The 19715-nt window shown below is 41.2% G+C and overlaps 1 protein-coding gene and 1 pseudogene across 1 annotated transcript in view; one reads left to right on the top strand and one right to left on the bottom strand.

Annotated features, from left to right (window-relative positions):
* Nucleotides 1–12046, top strand: part of LOC104659364 — a 39018-nt pseudogene extending 26972 nt beyond the window's left edge.
* ASIP (agouti signaling protein) overlaps nucleotides 1–19715 on the bottom strand; it is a 159566-nt gene that overhangs the window by 78806 nt on the left and 61045 nt on the right. The window lies entirely within an intron of this gene.

Raw genomic sequence — 19715 nt, 5'->3', positions numbered from 1 at the left:
GCTCTTCATGATAAATCTTGCTGCTGCTCACTCTTTGGGTCCCCACTACCTTTATGAGTTATAACACTCACGATGAAAGTCTGCAGCTTCACTCCTGAAGCCAGCAAGACCATGAACCCACCGGGAGGAATGAACAACTCCAGATGTGCAGCCTCTATGAGCTGTAACACTCACCACGAAGGTCTGCAGCTTCACTCCTGAAGCCAGCGAGACCATGAACCCACCGGGAGGAACGAACAACTCTGGACGTGATGCCTTTAAGAGCTGTAACACTCACTGCGAAGGTCTGTGGCTTCACTCCTGAAGTCAGCAAGACTACGAACCCACTAGAAGGAATAAACTCCAGACACATCTGAACAACTGAAGGAACAAACTCCAGACACACCATCTTTAAGAACTGTAACACTTGGCCAGGCGCCATGGCTCAAGCCTGTAATCCCAGCACTTTGGGACGCCGAGACGGGCGGATCATGAGGTCTGGAGATCGAGACCATCCTGGCTAACATGGTGAAACCCCGTCTCTACTAAAAAATACAAAAAACTAGCTGGGCGAGGTGGCGGGCGTCTGTGGTCCCAGCTACTCGGGAGGCTGAGGCAGGAGAATGGCATAAATCTGGGAGGCGGAGCTTGCAGTGAGCTGAGATCCGGCCACTGCACTCCAGCCTGAGCGACAGAGCGAGACTCCGTCTCAAAAGAAAAAAAAAAAAGAACTGTAACACTCACTGCGAGGGTCCACCGCTTCATTCCTGAAGTCAGTGACACCAAGAACCCACCAATTTCAGACACACTTGTACTTGGTAGCACAATAGGTTGAGTACAATTAAGTATAATTTATTGTACCTTTCAAAATAATTAGAAGAGTAGATTTGGAATGTTCCCAAAACAAATAAATGATAAATGCTTGAGGTGATGGATATTCCAATTATCCTGATTTGATCATTACACATTGTATGCTCATATCAAAGTATCACATATACCACATAAATTGTACAACTATTACCTATCCATAAAAAAAGAAAATAAATAAAATGAATAAAGTGTAAAAATCACAGGCTCATTTTAATTAATGAGAAAAATGCATTTTATAAAATTCACTATCTGTTAATGTTTAAAAATTATATCAAATTAGAATTAGAAGAAAAATTCCTCAATCTGATAAAGAGTAACTACAAAAAGTAAACTTCAGTAACCATTATATTTAACTGAAATTATTGAGTGCTTTCTTTCTATCAGAACTAACATAAGGATGCCTGTTATTTTCACTTTTATTTCAGCATTGTTCTTAAGGTTTTACCCAGTCCAATAAGTCAAGAAAAGGAAGTTAAAAAACTGGCCAGGAGCAGTGGCTCATGCCTGTAATCCCAGAACTTTGGGAGGCCAAGGTGGGCGGATCACCTGAGGTCAGGAGTTCAAGACCAGCCTAACCAACATGGAGAAACCCCATCTTTACTAAAAATACAAAATTAGCCGGTATGGTGGCATGTGCCTGTAATCCCAGCTACTCGGAAGGTTGAGGTAGGAGAATCGCTTGAACCCGGGAGGTGGAGGTTGAGGTGAGCCGAGATTGCGCCACTGCACTCCAGCCTGGGCAACAAGTGCAGAACTCCATCTCAAAAAAAAAAAAAAAAAAAAAAAAAAGAATTTAAAAAACAACTATCTGAAAGAAATCACTACACACTCCACTACATGATTGTGAATCTATAAATAAACTATAAGAATTATTAAGTTACTTGAGTAGGGTTGCTGTATGCAAGGTAAATACAAAATTTTAATTATTATGTCAATATGCCAGTATCAAACAACTAAAAATGAACATTAAAACATGCCACTATAGCCGGGCATGGTGGTTCACATCTGTAATCCCAGAACTTTGAGGTCAAGGCGGGTGGATCACCTGAGGTCAGGAGTTCGAGACCAGCCTGGCCAACATGGTGAAACCCCATCTCTACTAAAAATACAAAATTAGCCGGGTATGGTGGCGTGTGCCTATAATTCCAGCTACTTGGGAGGCTGAGGCAGGAGAACTGCTTGAACCTAGGAGGCAGAGGTTGCAGTGAGGCAGGATTGTGCCATTGCACTCCAGCCTGGGCCAAAAGGAGTGAAACTCCATCTCAAACAATAAATAAATTAATTAAAATTAAAATTAAAATATGCCACTTATAAGCCTGGGTGCATTGGCTCATGCCTGTAATCCCAGCACTTTGGGAGGCTGAGGTGGGCAGAATACTTGAAGTTAGGCATTCAAGACCAGCCTGGCCAACATAGCAAAATCCTGTCTCTACAATAATGCAAAGATTAGCCACACATGGTGGCAGGTGCCTGTAATCCCAGCTCGTTGGGAGGCTGAGGCATGAGAATCACTTGAACCCAGGAGGGAGAGATTGCAGTGTGCCAAAATCATGCCACTGCACTCTAGCCTGGGCAACAGAGTGAAATTGTGTCTCAAAAAAAAAAAAAAAAAAAAAAAAATATATATATATATATATATATATATATATATATAATATACATATATATGCCACTTATAAAATAAATAGAATGTTATGCCAGGTTTCTACATAGAAAACTATAAAACGTTATCAAAAAATTTTAATAAGACTTCAACTAGTGAAGGGATATACCATATTCATGGATCAGAAAATTTAGTATTGTAAAGACTTTCATATTAATCGATGTACAGATTTAATGTAATCCCAATAAAAATTCCAACAGGGGTTTTTTTTGGTGGAATTTATAAAGTTATCATAAAGTTTATGTGGAAATACAGAAGTTCAAGAATAGCCAAGGCAATCTTGGGGAAGACCAGAAACATGAAGGACTTATCCTACCATATATCAAAACTTATTGCAAAGTTGCAGGAAATGGAAACAGGTTGCAAGTGGCAGAAAGATAGACTAATGGACAAATGGAAAAGAATGGAGATTCCAGAACAACACACACATATTAGATAGACAATGGATTAATAAAGTGGAAAATTAATAGTGTTTTCAGTACATGATGCTGGGTTGATTGAATATCCATACAGAATTTTAAAAAAGGGAAACTTGACCTCACATCATACCTGAAAATCAAATCCAGGTGCAACAACATTAACAGAACTACATTGCCATTCACCACAATTCATCTAAATTAAAAGTAAATAAAATTTAAAATTCATTTCATCATATGTACTATTTCAGAAAAGATTGATACAATCATTTTGGAAAACTGACAATATCTGTAAAATATTTCAGGGTGGTATGGCCGTAGACCGTATGTATTATTTCCGTTGTTCAATAGCCATATGTGGCTAGTGCTATTTCAAGTAGTCAATAGCCATTCAGTGGCTACATCTTGGACAATGCAGATATAGAATATTTCCATTATTGCAGAAAGTTCAAGCAGACAGTGCTTGCTGTCTAGAAGATATAAGATAGAATAAGACTGGGTAAGACAAAATTTCTTATAAGGGATTTTAAAAAGGCACTAATCTTTTTCTTTTCTTTTTTTTTTTTTTTTTACAATTTTATCATTATTTTAATCAAGTAACTTAGCTGTTTGAAACAAATCCTTAAGACAGCTCAGTAGAAAAAAATGAAGAATTACTCTATCAGGATAACCTGTGAACAAAGTTCAGATTATGTGAATTTGAATTCCATTGGAAGTTTGACACTAGACTGAACACTGTTTAAGCCAAAATTTTTAGTGTTCTAGAAGCCCTGAACATGTTTTCTCTCAGATTAAAAGTAGAAGCTTTATAACAGAACCTCATTAGCTTGACACTGAGTATGTTGAGTACAACTTAGCTTAGGTCACCAGTATCTTCTACAGAACTCCAGTTAATGTAAGCAAATCGGCCTTGTGGCAAAGAATTTGAAACCTAGGCAACATGTTAGTTTGAAGAAAAAAAGTCCTCTTTGGTGTGACAAACCACGTTCCCTCCAGGTATATGACTCTGGCTCCACTCACACCCGAATATATCAAAGGCAGCTGGAAACCAATTCTTGTCTCTCCAGTAAGACTGCTAGATTTCAGTTCCTTGAAATATCAAGCCAACGAAGTTTTATTACATCAAATGTTTGTATCATTTCAATGTGAAAATTTTTTACACCTATTTGTTATTAAGGTCTCATTATCTGTGAGATAAGTCAAAAAAAAAAAAAGAGGTGAATGGTATAAGCCACTGCTCCAAAATTAACCCTAAGATTCTCGATTCCCACTGTGCACTTTGTGAAAAGGGGTAACTGCCAACAGGTTTAACCTTGAAGATGATCACTCAAACACAGTCAGAATCCATATTGAGTTTAGATCAGGCAAGGAGTTCACAAGGAAGTTATCAACTCTTGTGTGTCCAAATCTAAAGCCCTGCATGGGCTCTGTCAGGTCCTTGTCACCTGCACTCAGGTGGCCATCAGACTTCTTGGGTGCCTGGCTATATTCAATGTGAAGTAAAAAATTAAAAGTAAAAAAGTAAAAAAAAAGTAAGACTTTTACACCAAAATAGAGGCTCTGACTTAGAAGTATACTTTTAGCTTTCTTTTTAAATAAGACATTCTGGAGGCAAAAAAGAAAGAAAGAAAATCAAGTTTGAAACACAGCTAACATTTATTTTGGCAAGATAGCAACCAAAATCTAAAAAGCATAAACTATGTGTCCAAATGTAAAAGGCATTAAAGAACAAACCATAAGGGGGGGAAATTAAAGCCACACTGAACAAAAAGATACAGAATGTCTAACATTTTTGAATTATAATTTAAACCTTAATTTAAACTTTAAGGGCAAACGCTGAAAAATTATGCTTAGGTTGCTAGTAAGTGCACCCTTCCCTGTTTCTCCCAAATAAAATCAGTTTATTGTTGAATTGCACCCCAAAGCAAGTTCTCTTAGTACAAAGTAACTACTACATATACACAAAATGCTTGTTAATGTAATAATGCATGCAACTTCAAAAACTACAATTTGGGGCAAGTGTACATGAAATGAGAAAACAGCTCTCCAAATTTCAAAACCTGCTCTTACATTATTTATAGGACACTCAGGTCATATTTACTTCTTGGTAAGATGTTGCACTGTCATTTGATTATCAGTCTACCTCACAATGTACATTACCAGATGCCAATTTGAGGGATGCCAATTTGAGAGACTAGGGATAAAACTTTAGTACTGCATTTCTTAATGGGCTGAATAAGGTAATTACAATTAAGTTTGCTTTACGTCCTGTTGAAGACCTCTTTACAGCCTCAGGACCTAACAATATCTAGCAGGCTCCAAGAATGCTCATCAGGTGAAATGATGGCACAACGTTTTAAAAAAGGAGCCAGTTACTTCAGCTTAAGTCATTCAGAGCCAAACATCTGAAGAATGGCCGGGCGCGGTGGCTCAAGCCTGTAATCCCAGCACTTTGGGAGGCCGAGACGGGCGGATCACGAGGTCAGGAGCTCGAGACCCTTCTGGCTAACACGATGAAACCCCGTCTCTACTAAAAAAATACAAAAAACTAGCCGGGCGAGGTGGCGGGCGCCTGTAGTCCCAGCTACTCGGAGGCTGAGACGGGAGAATGGCGGGAACCCGGGAGGGGAAGCTTGCAGTGAGCCGAGATCCGGCCACTGCACTCCAGCCTGGGAGACAGAACGAGACTCCTCCTCCTCAAAAAAACAAACAAACAAACAAACAAAAAATCTGAAGAATGAGCAAAATCAAATCTTTATTTTTGTAACTGTATAAATGAGATCCAAATGAAAAGGCACTAATCTTAAAAGAAAAGCTTGAACATTTGGACTTCGTTGGATTAGAAACTTCTTTTCATCAAATAACACTACATAAAGAGCATGAAAATGCAAGATACAGAATGAGATGGGCCAGGACTGCGGGGAGGCAAGTGAGGCTCTTGCCTTGGATACAATTCTTTAAGGGGGTGACAAAAAAAACTCAGTAATCAGGAGAAATAAAAATTTGATGCAATATTTAAAAATTCAAATGTAATGCAAAAAAATCCATGCTGAACAAAATATCAAAATTTAAAATAAAGACAGGAATCAGTATTTTTGTTTTTTCTTTTGCCTGAAGCTCCAATGTGACTCAACATAGCTTTGTGGGAGATGGTATTTGCAACATGTACACAACAAAGGGCTCATATCTACATTTAAAGAATGCTTACAAGTCAATAAAAATGTCAGACAACCCCGTAGAGAAACCGGTTCAAAATCCGGACAGATATTTCTCAAAACAGGATAGTCAAAAGGCCAATAAATATTTGAAAAGGTGCTAAACTTCATTACTCTTCAAGGAATAGAAATTAAAATAAAGAAGTACACCCGTCAAAATGGCTAAATGTAAAAGACAGACAATACCAACTCTTGATGAGGATGTAAGAAAAAACAAATCTCAGACATTGCTGATGGGAGTGTAAAATTATACAATCATTTTGGAAAACTGACAATATCTGTAAAAGCGGAACACACATGTCCTATGATTCAGCAATTCTACTTCTAGATAGAAATGCACTCAAAAGTATTCACAAATGTTCCTAGTGCTTCTGTTCAGTAATAGCCCCCAACTGCAAACACTCCATGTGTCCATCAATAAGACAATGAATAAATAAATTGTGGCATTTATCCATGTAAATTGTAGATAAATTGTGGACAAACAAACGGATAAATAAATTGTGGTATTAATTTATATTACCACAATAATGAGAACAAATAAAATATTACCATATAAAACATAAATGAATCTCACAAACCGAATATTAAGCGAAAGAAGCCAGGCATAAAAACCCCTACACACACATATAAAGCCCCCAAACAGACAAAACTTAATTTATGGTGTTAGAAGTCAGGTTAGTGACTAATTTTGGTAAGAAAAAGGGACTTGAAGAGGGAATGAGGAGGCTTCTGGGTGCTGGTAATGCTCTGTTTCTAGATCTAGATTCTGGTTTTCTGGGTGTGTTCACATAGTTAAAATTCATCGATATGAACACTTTTCTGTAAGTGTACTTTATATCAATAAAAACTTACAAGAAAATAAGGGGCTAGGCATGGTGGTTCAGACCTGTAATCCCAGCACTTTGGGAGGTTGAGGTGGGAGGTTCACTTGAAGTTAGAGACTAGCCTGGGCAACACAGCAAGACCCTATCTCTACAAAAAATTTAAAAATTAGCTGGGTATGGTGGTGTGTGCCTGTAATCCTAGCGACTTGGGAACCTGAGGGGGAGGATTACTTGAGCCCAGGAGTTCAAGGCTGCAGTGAACAATGATCACACTACTGCACTCCAGCCTGGGTGACAGAGGGAGATCCTGTCTCTGAAAAATAAATACATACATACATCCATAAATACATAAAAGAGAATAAAAGTGTATCCAGGTCATTTAGAAGCCCAGGAAAATGGAAGATGAAGATTTAAAACATTAAGCAATGGCCGGGATTGGTGGCTCCCACCTGTAATCCTAGCAGTTTGGAAGCCCAATGTGGGCAGATCACCTGAGGTCAGGAGTTCAAGGCCAGTCTGGCCAACATGGTGAAACCTGTCTCTACTAAAAATACAAAAATTAGCTGGGTGTGGTGGCACGTGGCTGTAGTCCCAGCTACTTGGGAGACTGAGGCATGAGAATTGCTTGAATTTATTTAATATTGAGGAAATACAGAAGCAGTTCTTGGAGGCGGAGGTTGCAGTGAGTTGAGATCACGCCACTGCACTCCAGCCTGGGTGGCAGAGTGAGACTCTGTCTCAAAAAAAAAAAAAAAAAAAAAAAAAAAAATCAATCAAGTAAAAAAATTAGCTACTACAACATCAAGGGTCTGAACCCATTCTCTCTTCCCCAGCTATGGCAAATACTTTTAACCTGTCATGGTATCTACAAGAATTCTTGCTAGTAGAGGAGGCGAGTCTTTGTTTTCCCATTTGATTCATAGGAAGATGGAACCCCTGAGGCGGTCAATACATACATTAAAGTCTCACAGGTAGTTATACGCAGATGCAAGACCTGAATCTGGTCTCCTAATTCCTGATCATGAGCTTGGTGCACTACAGCCAGTGGTCAGGCTGCATGATCTTGCCAAGTCTGGGTTCCAAGCAGTGAATGCCTTCACTAGGAGCCAGCAAATTTTTCTCTGTGTCCCTAATTTATAATAATGCTGAAGATGAGAAATTTGTCCCTAACTTAGAGTAATGCCAAGGACTAGGAGTCTGCTTTAAGTCAGTTCTACCATGAAATAAGCAGATACCCACTCAATGGTCACTGCGTACACTTCCCTGGACGCACAGGGGGTGCAGCTACAGGACGTAAGCAGGCAATTTTACATAAATACTTCTCCTCTTTCTAAAAGCCTAATTACTGACTGTATTGAACAAGTCCTGAAGGCAGTTGAGATGAAGATAACCCGAGGGAAGAGTGAAAATGCATAACACCTGGGATCCCGTCTAGTATGGCTACTTCTTTTTTTCTATTTTTGAGACGGAGTCTTGCTCTGTTGCTCAGGCTAGAGTGCAGTGGCGCAATCTCGGCTCACTGCAACCCCCACTTCCCGGGTTCAAGAAATTCTCTTGCCTCAACCTCCAGAGTAGGCACCTGCCATCACACCTGGCTAATTTTTGTATGTTTACTAGAGACAGGGTTTCACCATGTTGGCCAGGCTGGTGTCAAACTCTTGACCTCGTGATTCACCTGCCTGTCAGCCTCCCAAAGTGTTGGGATTACAGGCTTGAGCCACTGCACCCGATCTGCTATGTCTATTTCTAAACAAGCCAAGAGAATCACACTTCTCATCCTTCCATCTTTTAAACAAGATTCAAATTGTGGTTTTGAATTTTTTTTTTTTTAAGAATGTTTTAGTTCAGTATTTTTGCTTCAAGCTCATTCTTCTGAAAAATACCTGAATATCAAATCTGTAAGCACAAGTTTGGGGAACAGATGGAGACGGAACTGGTGGCTCTCTAGAAGGCCATTTACAGCTGGATCCTACCTTTGTAGTGACCATCAGAGGGGCGTATGCCCCCCATAACACTCCCATTCTTCATCTTTTTCCTCAAGACAGCTGCCCTGTGAGCAAAAGGCAGACCTCTCAGGGCTCTAGGGAGCACCTCACCCCTCAAAACTGTCTACACAGGTATGGGAACTAATTACAGACTCTAGCTTTATAGTTCTTTCCAATTTCCTCCCAGAATCTGAATAAATCTCCCCAACAAAACTAAAGTCAGTTTTCTCTCAACTCACAGTCTTTTTGTGTACATTTCCCCTAGGAATCGTACTCTTTTTTATTTCAAAGATGACGTACTGCCCACACCTCCTCCCAGACATCTGCACTTTTTGGTTCCTATTTTCTATAAGAAATCTCCCTTTTTGTCCAGGCACGGTGGCTCACGCCTGTAATCCCAGCACTTTGGGAGGCTGAGACGGGCGGATCACGAGGTCAGGAGATGGAGACAGTCCTGGCTAACACCGTGAAACCCCGTCTCTACTAAAAATACAAAAAATTAGCCGGGCGAGGTGGTGGGCGCCTGTAGTCCTAGTTACTTGGGAGGCTGAGGCAGGAGAATGGTGTGAACCCGGGAGGCAGAGCTTGCAATGAGCCGAGATCACACCACTGCACTCCAGCCTGGGCGACAGAGCGAGACTCCGTCTCAAAACAAAAAGAAAAAAAAAAAGAAATCTCCCTTTTCAATGAGAGTTCTGGCTCTGGTTCCTTATCTCTTTTGCCCAACACTTGGCTCCTTTTATTTCTGCGTGCCGGACTGTAATGGCATCTTTGCTGGAATACTCATAGGCGGAAGTGATTGGAAGAGAAACACTCGTAGTGGAACCAAGATATGGCAAGTTTTACGTTATTTTCACTTTGAAGTTTCCTGCAGGCTGTCTCAAAGAAGCAGATAACAGGCCCTTTCCCAGATTGCCTTCCAACCCAGAGCCAGTTACAATATATGGGGGTTATGTGCTAGACAGTAAAATAGACTATTAAAAGTAATTGCTCCTCACTCGAGCTAGTCCAGCAAAAAAAAAACAAAAAAACAAAAAAACAAAAAAAAAAAGGTAATTGTCTCAATTTTGGCTATACATGTCCTTATGTACTTGAATTTGCAAGAGCTCCAAAGCAACAGAGTCTGGTATTAGGTTTCCTGAATGCATAACATTCTGTTTTTTCAAAGCCTCAACCTGACAGAGGCTAAAACCAAATCCTTCAACCTGCAATTTAGTCACTTTCATGTAAATGTCCGTCAGCTTTTTTACATCTGTCTAACAGTATGTTGGAGTGACCAGATCAAAGGGCTGTAATGAGCCCACCATTCCTGGTAATTATCTTTGCATGGGGCTGTCCTGCTGTAGATTGGGCCCAAAGTGAAGCCATCAGTGTAAGTGCCCCGATCCTTAATGAGATCCCTGTGGCTTGAGAAGAGGAGATGCCGATGCACTCCTTACCTTCATCTGGATCAGATTCTTCTTTATTTTCACAGAGCCACTTGACCAAAGGTAAAGGCTTGACCAAAGGGAGACTCCCAACCAAAGGCTTCCGGGGCCTGGTTCCGTTTATGCCCTAGGTTTGCTCTTTCGATTGCCCATGTTGTCAGCTCAGTACAACATGGCTCCTCCTTCCATGAGGAGCAGCTCAGTAGGGTTCTGCATTCTGGTACAGACCTGCAGCCTTTTGTTTTTTAATATTTTTTGGTACCTTCTCAGCTGCCTGTCTACAAAGCATGGGCAGTGGCCAGCCACTACTACAATAATTTAGGCACTTAAACACTTTTGAAAATTCTGCACCCAAGCAAGAAACTGTGATTCTGAAACTCCAATTAGCCGAATGTACAAGGCAAAAATCATCCAGGCACATCGGCTTTCGGAAAGTTTTACTATAGAAGAAGCAAATAAACAAACAAACAAACAAACAAAAGAAGATGATGATGAGGAAGGAGGGGGCTGGAGAAAGAGGAAAAAGAGGAGAAGGAGAAGTTGAGCCCATAGATATATTACTATAGCATAGATATTGTACTGTACCAAAGCACCCGCTCAGAAAGCGAAAGAAATTTCTTCTTCCCTCACTGGAGCTCACCTCTCTCTATACAGGGCCCTGTTCCAGGAAATCGTCAGTGGCTGCTCTCTGTGGTCAATAATAGGTAATTCCAGATGAAAAGAAGTGTTCTGAAGTCAAGATGTAGTTTTTAGATCAGTGGTTTTACAAGTTGAATCCGGGGGATCTCTGGTGGGTCTGCAAAAATTCTTCCAGCTGTTCAGTGGGCTGAGTCTAAACGCAGGGCTCACAGTGTGTTGGGTGGTTTTTTCTTTCTTCTTTCTTTTTTTTCCCCCTTTGAAACATATTTTCCACTGCAGATTTGAAACAAAATTTAAATGCACCAAAGCAAATATTTTTGAAAGGAGCTACAAATAATCACAAGGGATTCAGCAAAAACACAAGGGATTCAAAGGTGTTTTTTGTTTGCTTGTTTCTTTATTTAATCTAGTAAATAGGTGAGACTCTTGTACTGCTTAAGTAGCCTAAAGACTAAAAATTTCGAGACTCGCCAGATTAAAAGAGGAAAAGATGAACCTTGCAAAGCGCATCTTTTTCAGGGGAGGAAAGTAAGATTTTTTTTTCTTCTCTGGATTTCCCATTTCCCAGTGTCATTTATTCCTGGTTCTCTCTCTCAGCACTGCTTTCTAGTTCAGTGCCCACAGCTTGGAGTCAGGAGCAGCCACTATCAAAAATAATCCCTATCTGCTGCCACTGGTGTATTTATTTAGGGTTTTCTTCCAGGGAGCAGGAGTTCAGGTGTGGGGTAAAGGGGACATTAAATGTGGCTGCAGCTTAGGGAGATCTGTTTTTCTTTTTTCCTCATTCTAGTCCTATGGGAAGAGTTAACCTCAGGAAAGTCTGGGCTGCTGGAGAAGAGTTTTGTGAGTTATCTAATAACCTGGTTGTCAGCCACATAGCACAACAAAGCTGTCCAGACATTTAGGTTCCTCGGATGCCACGAGATAAAAATTTACACTTATGCCTGTGTCTGCTTTTCCCTTTCTAACAGAGTAACATGTACATTTGGCTATTTGTTGGACCAATTTACACAGCCATAGTTTCCTAGAAGGATTTTAAAACAGACCAGGCTACCTACACTGCAGATAAAGTTTGGAAGCTGTACACTAAAATGAACTTAGAGGTCTCTAGTTGGATTTTGGTGAAGTGTTTGCAACACCATTTACCTATCTGGATAATTCTGTCATGTACAAAGTACTCTCCAATAATTCAGGTGTCATCCTGTATGACCCAGATGCTGTTAGCCCTTTCAATCCTTTGTGCAGGCTTACCTAGAAATAAAGGGAAAAATGTTCTTCCCACCTTGCTTGATAAGATAAAAACAATGTGTTTGCTTTATTAATGTAACTGAAAAAAAAAAAAAAAAGAAGGAAAAAAAAGGCCAATTCCAACATCCGGATGAAATTTATTACATACCTCTCTGGGACACGCTGGTTCCTGAATGATTTGGCTTGTCATCCCTTTTCCGGGTCTTCAGAGACTCAATGATTCAGCATGTTAGGAAATGATACTTTGCTGCCAGATACTATAAAGTTGATTTAAAGAGGTTGTAAAACTGCTGTAGCTGTAACCAAACTCCCGGTAGGGGGAGGTGGGGCAGCACATGCCATGTAAGTGTGCTCACATGTTTCTGTGTGGGTACACAGTGGGAAAGTTATTTGCCACTTCTGGAGAAGCTGGAAGTTGCCCTAGAATCTGCCTCATGTGTGTTTATACATGACCAACTTCTCTCAAGTTACGCCACTTCACTCCCTACCATATACATACATATATATATATATATATATATATTTTTTTTTTTTTTTTTTTTTTTTTTTTTTTTTTGAGATGGAGTCTCCTTCTGTAGCCCAGGCTGAAGTGTTCAAGTGATTCTCCTGCCTCAGCCTCCTGAATAGCTGGGATTACAGGCATCTGCCACGATGCCCGGCTGATTTTTGTATTTTTAGTAGAGACAGGGTTTCTCCATGTTGGTCAGGCTGGTCTCAAACTCCCGACCTCAGGTGATCTGCCTGCCTCAGCCTTCCAGAGTGCTGGGATTATAGGCGTGAGCCACTGCGCCTGACCACTACTATATAACCTTATTTTCTTCCTAGAACTCATCACTATTTGAAATTACATGAACAACATGAGTTTTCTTGTTCTTGTTTTTTGCCAGTCTTGCTCTGTCACCCAGGCTGGAGTGCAGTGGTGTGATCACTGCAGCCTCAAACTCCTGAGCTCAAACAATCCTCCCACCTCAGCCTCCCAAGCAGTGGGAAGTACAGGCAGGCACCATCATGCCTAGTTATTTTTCTTATATTCTGTAGAGATAAGGGCTCACTTTGTTGCCCAGGCCAATCTTGAACTTCTGGGCTCAAGTGATCCTCCTGCCTTGAGCAACATGCACATTTTGCAAAGTGCTGGGACGACAGGCCTGAGCCACTGTGTGCCCAGCTAACAACATGGGTTTGAGCTGCACAGGCCCACTTATATATGGAATTTTAAAAATAAATGTATTAGAACATTTTTTGGAGATTTGGAACAATTTGAAAAAACTCACAGATGAACCTCATAACCTAGAAATGTTCAAAAACTTAAGAAAAAGTTAGGCATGTCATAAATGCATAAAATACATGTAGATACTAGTCTATTTTTATTATTTACTACCATAAAATATACATAAGTCTATTATAAAAAGTTAAAATTGGGGCCAGGCGCGGTGGCTCATGCCTGTAATCCCAGCACTTTGGGAGGCCAAGGCGGGTGGATCACGAGGTCAGGAGATTGAGACTATCCTGGCTAACATGGTGAAACCCTGTCTCTACTAAAAATATAAAAAATTAGCTGGGGGAGGTGGCGGGCGCCTGTAGTCCCAGCTGCTCGGGAGGCAGAGACAGGAGAATGGCATGAACCCGGGGGCGGAGCCTGCAGTGAGCCGAGATCGAGCCACTGCACTCCAGCCTGGGCGACAGAGTGAGACTCTGTCTCAAAAAAAAAAAAAAAAAAGTTAAAATTGTCTGGGTGTGGTGGTTCATGCCTGTAATCCTGGTACTTTGGGAGACCAAAGTGGGCGGATCATGAGGTCAGGAGTTTGAGACCAGCCTGGCCAATATGATGAAACCCCATCTCTACTAAAAATACAAAAATTAGCTGGTGTGGTGGCGGGCACCTGTAATCCCAGCTACTCAGGAGGCTGAGGCAGGAGAATAGCTTGAACCCGGGAGGCAGAGTTTGCAGTGAGTCAAGATCATGCCACTGCACTGTAGCCTGGGTGACAAAGCGAGACTCTGTCTTGAAAAAAAAAAAAAACAGTTAAAATTTATCAACACTTATGTACAAATACTATACATGGCACCATTAGCAGTGGAGAGAAATGTAAGCAAATGTAAAGATGCAGTACTAAATCATAACCGCATACAATTAACTGTTACACATACTATACAACTGTAATAATTTCAAAGCCACCTCCTGTTGCTATTGCTGTGAGCGCAACTGTTGCAAGCATCTGCTTAAAATGTCAGGTGACACTGATCACCTCCAGGTAAGCAGTTAGTTTCTCTAGTAAATTATTGCATATGGCAGTAGAAAGTGCTCTCTCAAGGTTCTCATGTGTTTTTTTGTAGTGTTTAATACAGTATCGTAAACTTTGAATAACACCACAGGACCCATACAAGGTGCCACTAGTGATGCTAGAAGTGCTCATAAGAAGCAGAGAAAAGTCATGACATTACAAGAAAAAGCTGAATAGCTTGATATATACCATAGATTGAGGTCTGCAGCTGCGACTGCCTACCATTTCAGACAGATGATTCATCTTGTAAACAGATGATGTAAATTTATGGCATCAATAAATACAGTACAGTACTGTAAATGTGTTTTCTCTTCCTTATGATTGTCTTAGTAACATTTTCTTTTCCCTAGCTTACTTGACTGTAGGAATACAGTATATAACACATATACAGAATATGTGTTGATGATTTATGTTATCTGAAAGGCTTCTTTCTGGTCAATAGTAGGCTGTATTAATAGTTAAGTTTTGGAGAAGTTGAAAGGTATACTCAAATTTTCAACTGGTTAGGTGCCCCTAACCCCCATGTCGTTCAAGGGTCAACTGTATCTTGTCTGTTTACTTGTTTTGGTCTAGTTCTCCAACCATAATATAAATGTCATCAAAGTATCTCATCTGTCTTGTTTACTATTGTACCCTACATGTTTAAAATAGTGCCTGCAGACAGCAGGTGCTGGATAAATATGGGCCACAGTAAAGAATGCGGATTTAGTTAAATCAGGTCAACCTAGATTTTGTCATGAAATTCTTGGATCCTCATATGACCCCTAATGAATGGAAGTATGTGAGCAAATTCTCTCCATCTATGACAAAAATCAAAAGACCCTTGGCTTGATGTCCAGGGGTGTCAATGTACCTCACATGTGTAGCCTCAATACACTCTAGCTGAGGGTCTGGGAGCAGTGCTGGCCCAGGATGCTAGGCCACCAATCCTTGCCTAGGGCCAGGCTGAGATGTGTCCTGGGTGCAAAACTTCAGGAGGTGCCAAAAATTCCAATAATCAGAATAAGTAATATTTTAATGAAATACTTAAAAATAGAAAAATGTATGTAAAAAATAGAAATAAAATTTATCATTTATAAATGATCTAGGGATCTGTCTTCTATTATTCCATTACCCAGCTCATTATACAAGGGTTAGATAGGATCCGGGGGTAACTCTCTCATGGGTTCTTCACACTTCTTCTGAGATCTAGGAATGGAAGGCCTAAACTAGACAAGCCCCAGGAAACTGGAACCAGGCAGCACCACCCCCACTCTCCCTAGTTATTTTGGAATTCTATGCAGAAGGTGGTGGCTCCTTCCTAAAAAAACTAAAAATAGAACTACCATATGATCCAGCAACCCCACTGCTGGATATATAACCAAAAGAAAGTAAATCAGTATTTAGAAGAGAGATCCACACTCCCATGTTTATTGCATCCCACAATAACCAAGATATGGAATCAGCCTAAGTGTCCAAAAGTGGATGAATGGATTAAAAGAAAACGTGGCACTCTACACAGGGAATATTATTCAGCCACAAAAATAATGAAATTCTGTCATTTGCAACAACATGGATAAAACTGGAGGATACTGTGTTAAGTGAAATAAGCCAACATAGAAGATAAATATCGCATGTTCTCACTCGTATGTTAGGAGCTAAAAAAAAACACTGAGGGCTGGGTGTGGTGGCTCATGCTTATAATCCCAGTGCTTTGAGAAGCTGAGGCAGGAGGATCACTTGAACCCAGAAGTTTGAGGCTGCAGTGAGCCATGACTGCGTCACTGCACTCCAGCCGGGGCAACACAGCAAGACCACGTCTCAAAAAAAAAAAAAAATTTAAAAATAAGATAAAGGCCGGGTGCGGTGGCTCATGCCTGTAATCCCAGCACTTTGGGAGGCCAAGGCGGGCGGATCACCTGAGGTCGGGAGTTCAAAACCAGCCTGACCAACATGGAGAAACCCCGTCTCTACTAAAAATACAAAATTAGCTGGGTATGGTGGCTCATGCCTGTGAGCTACTTGGGAGCTGAGGCAGGAGAATCACTTGAACCCAGGAGGCAGAGGTTGTGGTGAGCTGTGATAGCGCCATTGCACTCCAGCCTGGGCAACAAGAGCGAAACTCTGTCTCAAAAAATAAAAATAATAATAATAATAATAAAAAGATAAAAATTGAACTCATGAAGATGGAGAGTACAGCGATGATTACCAGAGGCTGAGAAGGGTAGTGGGGAGGCAGGGATAAAGAGAGGGGTTGGTTAATGGGTACAAAAGTACAGTTAGATACAAGGAATCAGATCTAGTGTTGGGTAGCACAAAAGGGCAACTATAGTTAACAATAATTTATTACATATTTCAAAATAAAAGAGTAGAATTGGAGTATTCCTAGGACAATGATAAATGCTTGAGGAAATGGATATCCCAATTACCCTTAATTGATCATTATATATTTTATGCATGTATGAAAATATCACATGTACCCTATAAAATGTACAACTATTATGTATCCATAAATTTTTTTTTAATGTTTTAAAGCATGGGGGAATCCTAAGTTTGCTGCTTACTTTCAACCTGATGCATCACCAATCTGAGGCAGGCCCCAAACTTTGGCAACAAGGTGTGAGGTAAGCATCACTTTAATGCAGGGAGGGTAACCTGCTTGAGGAATTGACTGATTTTCTGTAGTATCTGCCATTTCTGTTCTTCACAAAAGAATAGGCCATTCCTATCTTCCTCCACACTCCCAATCCCAAAGGGTAACCAGGGCTTTTTGTTTTAGAGATCAGGCTTTCTCTGATCTCAGGAAAACAAAAAAAAAAAAAAAAGGAAAGGAAAAAGAGAAAGAAACAAAGAAAAGAAATTGAGCTGGGCGTGGTGGCTCATGTCTATAATCTCAGGACATTGAGGCAGGAGGAGCGCTTGAGCCTACGAGTGAGCTATGATCACACCACTGCACTACAGCCTCGGTAAAAGAGCGAGATGCTGTCTCTTAAAAAGAAAGAGGCCGGGAGTGGTGGCTCAGGCCTGTAATCCCAGCACTTTGGGAGGCCAAGGTAGGTGGATCACCTAAGGTCTGGGGTTTGCGACCAGCCAACATGGAGAAACTCCGTCTCTACTAAAAATACAAAATTAGCTGGGCTTGGTGGCTCATGCCTGTAATCCCAGCTACTTGGGAGGCTGAGACAGAAGAATTGCTTGAATTTGGGAGGCAGAGGTTGTGGTGAGCCGAGATTGTGCCATTGCACTCATGGGCAACAAGAGCGAAACTCCACCTCAAAAAAAAAAAAAAAAAAGAAAGAAAAGAAAACAAAAAGAAAGAAATCAGGCCAGGTATGGTGGCCAACGCCTGTAATCCCAACAGTCTGGGAAGCCGAGGTGGGTGGATTACTTGAGGTCACGGGTTCGAGACCAGCCTGGCCAACACGGTGAAACTCTGTCTCTACTGAAAATAGAAAAAATTAGCTGGGCGTGGTGGCGGGCACCTGTAATCCCAGCTACTCAGGAGGCTGAGGCAGGAGAATCGCTTGAACCCGGGAGGCAGAGGTTGCAGTGAGCTGAGATTGTGCCATTGCTCTCCGGCCTGGGCAACAAGAGTGAAACTCCATCAAAAAGAAAAAAGAGAGAGGGAGGGAGGGAGGGAGGAAGGGAGGGAGGGAAGGAGGAAAGAAGGAAGGAAGGAAGGAAGGAAGGAAGGAAGGAAGGAAGGAAGGAAGGAAGGAAGGAAGGAAGGAAGGAAGGAAGGAAAAGGAAAGGAAAGGAAAGAAAGAAAGAAAGAAACAACCTTTTGTTTTAAAAAATTAACCCAGTCTTAGAGGCAATAAAATTGTTTTGTCTGAGAGGAAGAAGGATTTGTAGGATTAGAAGAGAGCAAGGAGAATTTCCTGAGCCTGGCTTTGAGGGCATGGTGCTGAGGAGCCCTGCAGCCTTCTTTTGTGGCCAGGTCCTGTTCCAGGCCTCCCACAGATCCCTGGGACCAGAGGGCCTTCAATGGGAATGACTGTGAGCTCAGGGAGGTGAGCAAAGGCACTGCTGACCTCAGCAGAGGTCTCCATGCCATAGAGAGAACTAGAGAAAGGGTGGTAGAATAGACCATTGTTTTGAGCAAAGAGCACCAGGGGTGGCAGGCACCCTTGACTAAGAGACATCTTTCCCCCGGTATGTGTAAGCTCCTGATAAAGGACCAAGATTGGATTTGCTACTCATTGTTGGATGGAAGCCAAGGGTATTTAATTTAGAAAATTAAAGAAATGTGACATTTCTACCACCTGTATGTCAGGGAACAAAGTAATACCTGTTTCACCAGCCTCCACACTTTCCTTTAGAGTATTTAGGTTTTCTGGTTCAAAGAAGCCTCCAGCTTGATTTGTTGAACTGTGCCTCTCGGGAGTTTAAGGCAGGAAGTGTTCCAGGATATGTGCATATGGGGGTGCATGCTGCTCTGTGAAGGAGCCTTGCACTTGGGCCCCATTCCAGTCCCTCCCTTACCAATTCAATAGGAGCCTGAATCAATGGTGGACTCAAATATATCCCCTGAAAAAGAGAAGAAAGGAAGCTGGGCAGAAGTTGCATTCAGGACTGGGATTGCTCAGGACTGGGGCTCGCAAAGCCTTGCTGCGAAACACATCCTCAAGTCTGCACTGCCCCCAGGTGGCCACACTAGAGCCCAGCTCTGCAGTTGGTATGGAGAGAAGACTGTATGGGATGTGTGTGTTTCTTCCAGTTAGAGTTCTTTGGGACTCATCGGTAACCCTGATAAGATACAGAATTCCGAAGGAAGAGGAAGCCTTAGTGAGGAAGGGGGTGAGTTCTGTTTACTCTGAAGTATCTGTGGAATACACTTAAATATAGATATCCAGGAATCTGTCAAAATAAAAATCTAAAGGTCAGGAGAGAGATCTGAACTAGACACGCAGATAGGAGTGTTATGATCATATATGTAGTAATTAAAACCAGGGGAACAGATGAGATCACCCAGGAAAAACGGGAATAGAGACAAGGGCTGAGTTCCAAGGACTAAACTCTAGAGCAGGCTAGGAAAGGTTTGGTGATATAATCTTGTATATTTTTCTGGGGCTTTGGAATTTCTCAACTCATTACCATACTCATTATCTTTCTTTTTTTTTTTTTTTTTTTTTTTTTGAGACGGAGTCTTGCTCTGCCGCCCAGGCTGGAGTGCAGTGGCCGGATC

Source organism: Rhinopithecus roxellana, chromosome 13 (genome assembly GCF_007565055.1).
Source record: "Rhinopithecus roxellana isolate Shanxi Qingling chromosome 13, ASM756505v1, whole genome shotgun sequence".
Classification (NCBI taxonomy): domain Eukaryota; kingdom Metazoa; phylum Chordata; class Mammalia; order Primates; family Cercopithecidae; genus Rhinopithecus; species Rhinopithecus roxellana.
This window is presented reverse-complemented; position numbering and strand designations above follow the sequence as displayed.